At 41.7% G+C, this 10,404-nt stretch overlaps 1 pseudogene; it reads right to left on the bottom strand.

The window, feature by feature from the left end:
- Positions 1 to 837: 837 nt before the first annotated feature.
- LOC100944249 lies at positions 838 to 1,510 on the bottom strand (annotated as a pseudogene).
- Positions 1,511 to 10,404: the final 8,894 nt, after the last annotated feature.

Genomic DNA, 10,404 nt, shown 5'->3' with positions numbered 1-10,404 from the left:
TCTGCTGTATCTCCTTCTTTGGTTTCTTTCACAGCACTTAACCACCTCCAGAAACGATCTGGCTTGTTCATGGGTTTGTCTCTTAATTGTGAGTCTCCCCTGCTAGCTATGAGCTCCAAGTGAGGGCAAAGATGGTGTCTGTCATCCTCACTGATGTCTCCCTAGAAGCAAAAAGTGTGCTGGAGGCCCTCAAATGTGTGTGAAATGAAGGAACATATTGCATTATTTCCTACCTGGCTAGCACCCTCACCCTCTACCACATGTCAGTGTGCCTCCTGCTACAAGAAGTCATCACCGTCCCTGAGGCCCACACCACACACTGAGTTACCAGGACTGCGGTCATTCACTTGCTAAGCATCTTTCAGGAGGCCACCTGCCAGGTGCTGTGTTAGGCAATGATTTCACCAAGTCTTAGGAGCCATGGTTCTGACTTCAGAATATTTCTGCTCTAATGGGAGGACAGGCAAGAAAATCAGTGAGCGTGGTCCCTGTCACCCTTCATGTAGTAGAGGAAGGACCAAAGTGTCAAGGATAGAAAAGACCTGCATCTCTATCCAACTAGAGCAGTGGTTCTCAACCTTCCTAATGCCTCCCAATGCCGTGACCCTTTAATATAGTTCCTCATGTTGTGGTGACCCCCAACCATAAAGTTATTTTCATTGCTACTTCATATCTGTAATTTGGCTAGTTATGAATCATAATGTAAATATCTGATATGCAGGATGTATTTTCCTTGTTACAAAGGGGTCACGACCCACAGGTTGAGAACCACTGAACTAGAGGGTTCTAGCCAGGTTTCCAAGAAATGATTCCTTTTTTTTTTTTTTTTTGACATCATTAGGATTTATTAGAATGTTCCTTAATACAGGCGCTGGGGCTGCCCATGGTGCTCTTAATGTGTAAAGCCCAGACATTCTGCCAATTCTTCTTAAGCAATGACACCAAGAAGTTAACAGCCAGGTGGATTTTGTACACCAGCTTATCATCTGTCATCTTCACATGGCCAACAGCCACGGCCAGACACAACCTTCTTCATCTGGAACTTGACTGTGGACTTCACCTCATCAACTTTGGCCACCATGTTTTCATTGTGGGTCAGCAGGGAAGGAAACTTGCTAGCCTTATTTAGACCAGGGCCGGGGAATCACAGGATCTGCTTGGACTCTGAGGCCAAAAAGGCAACATATTTCTTGGCTAACTTCTTGACCAGCTTCTTATTTTTGTTGAGTTTCTTCAGCACCTCAATGTTCATGTCGGGTATGTCCATAGCCTTGGCCTCGTCACAGCCCTGCTGGTCCCCCAGGACACATGCTGAGAATTTGGGACTGGGGCGTGGGGTGGACTTAAGCCCAATGGTGCCAGAGAAGCATTTATCCTTCTGAGGATCACAGTTTTTCAAGCTGATCTGCAGCTCCACTGTTTCCAAAAACTTCCAGCACTCAGACTGGTTCCCTTGCAGGACTTCCCATACTGCCTCATACTGGGTATCATGAGGGACTTTGCTGCTCATGGTTGCTCATGCCATGGTAACTGGAGAAAAAGCCAAAAAATTATTCTTGAGCTGAGTCTCTGGAGGTAAGAGTCAGCTTCCAGGAGAAAAGCAGCTTATGCTAGGGTAGGGGAGCTGGGACCTTTTACTTCCATGAGTTATAGAACCATGGTATAGATACCACATGGGGAGTTTGGGGGATGAGTTTCTGACTAGTTCATCTCTAACAAGTTATGTGACCTTTAGTGGGTCCTTCCTGCGGAGTCTTAGATTCTCTCTCTGGCTGGTGTTTAGTTAAACCTAAACTTCTCTTGATAGCCCAGATCTTCTACTTGTTCCATAAGCGTTCTGTTCTTACACTCACTGTCCCCTAGCACCAATGTTCTGGGTATTCATTTTATGCCCAGCACAGCACAAAGTATCTTGAAAGATATAATTAGTGAGAGATAGGATCTTTGCTCTGGGTGCAATTATAATTTAGAAGGAGAAGAAATAAACCATAATAAAATTAGAAAAACAAAGCAGTTTAACACAACATTTTACAGCATTTGCTAATCCTTTCACATCTATTGGTCTTATCCCAATTCAATGTCGAGCTTCAGGTCAGAGACTCTTTGTGATGTAATTCTTTTAGTGTCACTGCCATTTTCTAGCTGGAAGATATTGCTCTAGTTACTTTATTTTTCTAAGCTTCCATTCTGTCATCTGCAAAATGTATAGAGAGGAAACTCTGGGGATGATTTCCCTTCAGTATGCATCTGAGTAGTGATTAGTGCATGCATATCAGAAAGAACAGAGAGCCACATGAAGGGATTAGAGGCAAAAGTGGCTGGCACTCACGGTGGAGAATAGTATCTTTTCGCACCAGCTACACTGGAAACTCGTGTGATCCGCAGGGCTTGAGTAGAGTACACAAAAGGATGTTGCCTCATTAGCAGGGAACCGCTAGCCCTTGCCTGAACAATGCTCCCCTTCTACCTATCAAATTTTAAAATCAAGACCTGAAAGGGTCATATTGTTCCCATGTAATTTAACTGTGTTCCAAAAGAGAGCCCAGGGATGTTTATGGGAATGCAAAAAAAATCCAGCTCCCAAGAAGATAACGGTTAAAGGACGTGACAGCCAATAAAAAATTAGCATGTATATGGAAAATCAAGATCTGATCCAGTGTAAGAGATAAGTAAATCAAATCAATACCAACCCAGAAACTGATACAATGTCAAAATTAAGTGACAAATACATTACAGATGCTCCCAACTTACAATGGTGCTACATACTGATAACCATGTCAAGGTAATGAGGCATCAGAGTCAGAGTGTCCAGTGTGGAAAAGTCTGAGCCTCAATAGATGGAGGAGTATATTATCATTGGGTGGGGAATAAGGATGGTAATGGAAGATTGGTTACATACAGGGAAATTGAATAAATAAACACATACATTACAGATGATATAAATCAAGTTTTTCATGGTAGGAAAAAGGACTTAAAATATAGAAAATGGGGGAAAAAAAGAATGAACACCATGTTTGATTAGAACCGAAGGTATTATAGAACATAAATGTCTTAACAATAATCAAGTAAATGAGGTGAAAGCTATATTAGTTAGTTTGATGTAAGCACATCAAATTGTAATTTAAAATCCACACATTGTACCCTACATATGCATAAATGTATTCCTGATCTGTATGTATATGACTTAATAAAAAAAAATAAAGTTAAATCAATAGGCCAAAAAAAGAAAGTAATTATGTGATATCATTTTTTATTAATTAAATTTTTAAAATTTATTTATTTATTTTAATACAGAGTCTCACTCACCTGGGATAGAGTGCTATGGTGTCACAGCTCACAGCAACCTCAAACTCTGGGTCTCAAGCAATCCTTATGCCTCAGCTTCCCCAGTAGCTGGGACTACAAAGGTTCACCACAACACTTAGCTAGTTCTTACTAAGGATGGAGTCTCACTCTTGCTCAGGCTGGTCTGAAGCAATCCACTTGCCTCAGCCTCCTGGAGTGCTAGGATTAGTCATGAGCCACTGCACCCAGCCTGATCTCATGGTTTTAAATAAATATAGATATATAGAGAGATACATATGTAATTGTGTACATGTAAATATACATAAACATATTCCCTAGCTGTCCACTGAGAAGGCTTGGGAGTGGCGATACCCAGTAGCAATAAGCACACTCAAAGACCAGACTTTTGCTTCTAAATACTATTCTCCACATTCTCCACTAAGGGAATTATGTTTCCTTGGAAAAATGGATGATCCCAGGGTTTGGACAGAAAAATATATGCTAAATCTGGAATATATTTTTGTGCCAAAAAGCAAGAATGTGCTCAAAGTATTATGGAGTGATGTCAAAAGGATACAGAAGCTACCTTACAGGAAGCTTGGGAACTGGGTTTTTTTGCATTCCTATAATTACCAAACTGGGGACTATTTGAGCATCAAAATAAGTAATGTTGGCAAGGGATTGTAACCCCCATGGTAGGCAGAATAATGACCTACAAAGATGTTCATGTCAGAATAATTGGAATCAATAAATGATATCTTGTGTGACAAAAGGAAATTTGCAGATATGATTAAGGTTAAGGACCTTGTGATAGGAAGATTGTCTGGATTATCTAGGTGGGCTCAAAGTAATCATATGGACACTTAAAAGAAGAGATCTCTTCCTAGTTACAGAGGACCAAAGAAATAGCAGCAAGAGAAGGGATGCAACAAACCCCTTGTTCCTGGCTTCAAAATGAAGGAAGGGATCAGTAGCTAGAGAATGTAAAAGACCTCTAGAAACTGTAAAAGGTAAGGAAATGGATTTACTCCCAGAGACTCCAGGAAGAAGTGTCGCTCTGTCAACATCTTTTTATTTCTTTCTTTGTGTGTGTGTGTGTGTGTTTTCTACCTGTCAACATCTTGGTTTAAGGGAGTCCCATATCAGACTTCTGACATAAAAGACTGTCAGGTAATACATTTTTGTTGCTTTAAGACACTAAATTTTATGCTGATTTGTCACCAATAGAAAACAAATACAACTCCTTTGAATAAAATAGGAAGGAGTAAGCTCATAAAGATGGAAATAAATAAATGCATAAATTGATAGTTTGATGAGGAATCAGATGTTCATTTCAAAATAACTCTCCACAAAGCCTTTAGTAGTAACAAAGGGCTAGTAAAGGTCATTTTGGAAGTAATTCCTACCCTATTCTAGGCAAAGCCTAGCAGATACCACCCTAATCAACTGACCTAACTGAATGTCAACAGTAGTGGGACAGATCGAAATCATGCCTCTGCTAAAGGTGTCAATGGGAAGAACAAATCACTTTCATGATGTTTCCACCCAAGATGTATTGCCTGAGTCACATCATGAGGAGACATTGTAGGAAACTCAAACTGAGAGTCATTGGCCGTAATAATGGGCCTGCCAAGGTCCTTTACTGAAGGACACTAAAGAGGCTTGGCAACTAAATACAATGTGTGGTTCCGAGCCAGATTCTTTTCCTGACAAAACCTGAATGGGTTCTGAAGATTACATAGTAGTAATTATCAATGTTAATTTTAAGGTTTTAATTTGGTTATGTAAAAACATTTTTGAAAAACCATACTGACAATGGTAAATAATTATGGTAGCTTGTCTCCAAGATGGCTGGTCACCGTCAGTTCCTTCTCCCCATCCACCCAAGCAAGGGATTGCAATCTATTTCTCCCCCCCCCCCCTTGAATATGGCCTAATTTGAGACTGTCTTCATCAGAACACTACTGAACACTACTGAAGCCATGCTGTGTGACTTCTGAAACTAGATCCTACCTTTGCTGCTTCTGCCTGCCAGCTTCTGTGTAAGAAGTCGGAATACTAGGAAACCGTGCAGAGAGGTTGGGTAGCAAAGGATGTCCTCTGACTCCCACTGAGGACTCCCACGTAAGTACTACTTTGCTGAGCCCATCAGGCTCCAGGACTGTGAAAGATAATAATAAATGCTGTTTGGGGGTTGTTTGTTACACATTTCTAGATAACAAGAGAAACAGTTATATTTGTATGGTAATGAAATTATGGTTATATGTAAGCTTGGTGTTTTGTTCCCTTTCTATTGCAGTAAGTGTACATTAAATTTGTGATAAAGTAAATCACCTATTTTCCCCCATCAGTTAAGAGTGGCCCTACCGGGCAGCGCCTATAGATTAAGTGGGTAGGGCGCCGGCCCCATATACGAAGGGTGGAGCATTTGAACCTGGCCCCGGCCAAACTGCAACAAAAAATAACTGCACATTGGGGCAGGCGCCTGTAGTCCCAGCTACTCGGGAGGCTGAGGCAAGAGAATCACCTAAGCCCAGGAGTTGGAGGTTGCTGTGAGCTGTGACGCTACAGCACTCTACTGAGGGTGAAAAAGTGAGACTCTGTCTCAGAAAGAAAGAAAGAAAGAAAGAAAGAAAGAAAGAAAGAAAGAAAGAAAGAAAGAAATAAATAGTGGCCCTACCTAGAATGTACTTCTCAGGATGTGTCTGTACCCACTAGACAGAATAAATTATTCATCACGTTATCCTTAGCATCTAACAGAATGCCTGGGTATATTAGGTGCTTAATAAATACTTGTTGAATAATTAATATGTGGGAGAGCATTGGATAAACTCTCGCAGGATGCCAGGCTATTTATTTATTCATTTGTTTACTTAGATTTATGTGAGACTGACATCCCATTTTTTTTTTTTTTTACAACTTGCCTCATTCTCTCTTAAAGACCACTTTTAAGGACCTTAAGACACCAAAAAGAAAGCTCCTATGTTGAGGCTGACTTACTGCATTTCTCCTGCTACACATTTATTTCTCCACCTGATTATTTGCTCTGCTTTCTCCTGAGAATTCTTCGCTCTAGCTGAGTGGGCATTTTGCCTCTATCCCTTTCCCTTTGTTCATGCCTAGGCAAAGATCTCGCAAAAAATAAAATATGAACCAACCTCTTTTTGTGAGCAAAACTGAAATGAAATACCAACAGCTCAACTCAATCAATATATATAAAAAAATACCCATGATCAAGTAGAGCTAATTTCAAGAGTATAATAACATTAGGAAACTGAAAAATATTAATGAACTATATTTTCTATTTATATATTTTTTTGAGACAGGGTCTCATTCTGTCACCCTGGGTAGAGTGCTGTGGCATCATCCTAGCTCACAGCAATCTCAAACTTTTGGGCTCAATAGCCTTGATCCTGTTGCCTCAGCCTCCCGAGTAGCTGGGACTACAGGAGCTCTTCATGATGCCCAGCTATTTTTTCTAATTTTAGTATTCATGGGGTTCTAGATCTTGCTCAGCCTGGTCTCAAACTCCTGAGCTGAAGCAATCCATTCACCTCCGCCTCCCAGGGTGCTAGGAGTATAGGCCTGAGCCACCACACATGGCCTAAAACTGCATTTTATAGATCAAAGGAAAAAATATGATCATCCTAGTTTTTTAAAAGAAATTCTCAGGAAATAAGATCTTGAGGCATCCTCACATGACAAACAGAGCATGATACGAAATGAGCATTTATTCAGACATAGTATATACAAGATGCTGTTCAATTGGGGGGATTAAAACATTAAATAAGGCACATCACTAACGCTCAAGAAATATAACATTTTAATCACAGAATTTTCCCAATCTTCTTTTCTGCAGTGGACTTGTAATGTCACAACTGGGAATTAATCCAAAGGAAATGTTTCAAATGAAGAAATTTGCATAATGTTCATTGCAGTGCTATTTTCAGTAGCAAAATATCTTAACTTTAATGCCCAACAATGGGGGATAGTTATGGAAATTATTTTATATTAATGTAATAGAATATTATATACTCATTAAGATTCATTTAGCATCCATAATATATAATGTCCTAACACATAAATTAGTTCAAGGATAATACAGTAATACCGAACACTGTATGTGAAGTAAAATCAGTTGTAAAAAGTATAACACTGTGTTTCTTCACCTCAGCACTACTGAATTGTGGACAGGATGATTCTTTGCTGTGAGGGACTGTGCTGTGCATTGCAGGATATTGAGCAGTACCCCTGGTCTCTACCTGCCAGATGACATATCACGTGCCACCTCCCACCCGCCATCCTTCCAGCTGTGAAGACCAAAACTGTCTCCACACATTGCTAAATATCCCCTGCCAGGGGAGGGGGTTTGCCTTTGACTGACGTAAGGTCATATTCTATGTTTAGTTTGACTATAACTATATTAAAAACATATATGTGAATGATTGAAAATTGGAGGAAATGATAAATAATACTTGCCGTGACAACTGAAGGAATTGGCAAGTAATCTTTATCTTGGATTTTGTAATTGTTTGATCAATAGACACAGTTCACTTTTAAAATGTGCTTTCTAAATAGTCAGAGTTGGCTCGGCGCCTGTGGCTCAAGTGGCTAAGGCGCCAGCCACATATACCTAAGGTGGCAGGTTCGAATCCAGCCCAGGCCCGCCAAACAACAATGATGGCTGCAACCAAAAAATAGCCAGGCATCGTGGTGGGCACCTGTGGTCCCAGCTACTTGGGAGGCTGAGGCAAGAGACTCGCTTGAGCCCAGGAGTTGGAGGTTGCTATGAGCTGTGATGCCACGGCACTCTACCCAGGGGGACAGCTTGAGGCTCTGTCTCAAAATAAATAAATAAATAGTCAGAGTTAGGAACGGTTCTCAGCCTTGGAGTGCCAGGATACTGTCTGGCAGTATCAACTCCCTCTGGTGGGCTGACGCATGGTCTTAACTTCCTTTGATGTCTCCCCTGAGTTCTAGCACTCAGCAAAGAGGCCTGGGCTAGCTGCATGTCTCTCTATGTGGGTGTGTCAAGATCACCAACTCTGCTTATAGCGCTTCCCATATGATTAATTCTTGATGTACCTTTAATACCAGCAAAGGTTTACTTCCAGGCCCCAGAGAGGTCCACAGCAAGATGTCATCAGCCTTTTGATGTCATCAGCCCCAATACAAACCCCTACTACTCTTGATTTCAATGTCAATTCTCAAGTGGCTTTGACCTTGGACTGGCCAAGGTCAAAGTTGGATTATCTCTACTCAGATCTCTACTCAGGCCTACTCTACTTTTCTCAATGGGCAAACCTAACGTGACCTTTCCCTCTGATTGTTCTTTTTTTTTTTGAGACGGTCTTGCTCTGTCACCCTGGGTAGAGTGCCATGGCATCATACCTCACGGCAACCTCAACTCTTGGGCTCAAGCAGTCTTCTTGCCTTAGGTTCCCTGAGTAGCTGGATCTATAGGTGCCCACTACAAACCCCAGCTAGTTTTCCTATTTTTAATAGAGACAGGGGTCTCACTCTTGCTCAGGCCAGTCCTGAATTCCTGAGCTTAATCAATCTGCCTGCCTGGGTCTTCCAGAGTGCCAGGATCACAGGAATGGGCCCTAGTGGCCGGCCCCTCTGACTGTTCTTTTGCTTCAAGGACATCATTTTGAAAAATTGCTTACATGTATCCCGGAAACAACTTCACCCTGCTTTTGTATTGGCTTCACTTTTCCACTTTCAGTGCTGGAAGCTAATCAGCAGTGCCCTACATGGCTAAGAGAAGACAATTCTTTCCTAGCCCATTGAGTTATGAACATTTTTGGAAAAGCAGCAAAAATGCATGCTGACAGATGCCTTTGGATCCATCAGTGCCTTTGCAGACAAGCTGCAGAGCAAGGGCTCAGTAAGATGATGCCTGTGGTGGGGTGTTGCTTTACTGCTGTTGGAAAGTGAGAAGTTAAGACAAAGTGAGACTCTGTCTTAAAAATAGATAGGGGATGGTGCACGCTGACATAGCCAGTCATCTAGTCACTTCGTGGCCTCAGGACACTGACAAGCTGGTGGGGACAGGCAACTTGCTTCAGAGTCCAAGGGTTCCAGAGTCTCAGGTGTCCTATAATATAAGCCAAGATGGGGTCTGGACTTACACTCTGAAATCATAGGGATCATAGGATTAAAGGTTCAGCAGAACCCATACGATCCTGTCCTGTAGGTTCTCTCTCATGCTATTGAGAGAGATCAGCTGAGCAGTGACAGAAAATAGCCATGGCCAATCCATGCTTAGTTTTCTCCTCTGTCACATCTGTTCCACCTATTTTGTAAAATGTGAGATTGAAGGAAATAATAATAATAGAAAATACTTACATAGCACTTATATCAGGCAGGCACTGTTTTAAGTACTTTACATAAGTGAATTTAAAACTGTGGTAAAAATCTTAAAAATTGTAAAGCATTCTGCAAAGTTAGCATGCTGATCACTGCTGTCCTGTACGTCCTACATCAGCAACTGTACCCAGAAGCAAGCTCTTGCCATAATGGATATTGTACTCACCACTCAGAGATTAGTGGTGACCAAGAAACAAATGATCTAGCCAGCCAGGTAATCAGGCGGTCTGCACTCCCAGGATCAACCTCCTGGCTTTATCCATGGGATAAAATCTGCTTTTCCCCGCAAAGCTTCCTAGTGACACTCAAGGACCAAGAGTGGTGGCTCACATCTGTAATCCTAGCACTCTGGGAGGCTAAGGCGGGTGGATTGCTTGAGTTCAGAAATTTGAGACCAACCTAAGGAAGAGCGAGTCTCCAAAAACTAGCTGGGCATTATGGAGGGCACCTGTAGTCCCAGCTACTTGGGAGGCTGAGGCAATAGGATCACTTGTGCCCAAGAGTTTGAGGTTGCTGTGAACCATGCCATGGCACTCTACTGAGGGTGACAAAGTGAGACTCTGTCTTAAAAAAAAAAAAAAAAGTGACACTCAAGCTGCTTGCCTCCCAACCCAGACCTAAGTTGCCCAGGTTGTCCTCTCTGACTGTTGTCATTGACCTCTTGCTCTATTCTACAGGATCCAAGTCATCTCTCTGCCTTCCTCTTGGCTGTATCTTCTCAACACTGTATTTTCTAAGCTCTGGGGT

The sequence above is a fragment of the Otolemur garnettii genome, unplaced genomic scaffold (assembly GCF_000181295.1).
Source record: "Otolemur garnettii isolate 467f Iridium unplaced genomic scaffold, OtoGar3 scaffold00004, whole genome shotgun sequence".
Lineage (NCBI taxonomy): Eukaryota > Metazoa > Chordata > Mammalia > Primates > Galagidae > Otolemur > Otolemur garnettii.
The sequence above is the reverse complement of the archived record's forward strand: the minus strand, read 5'-3'. Positions and strand labels throughout refer to the sequence as shown.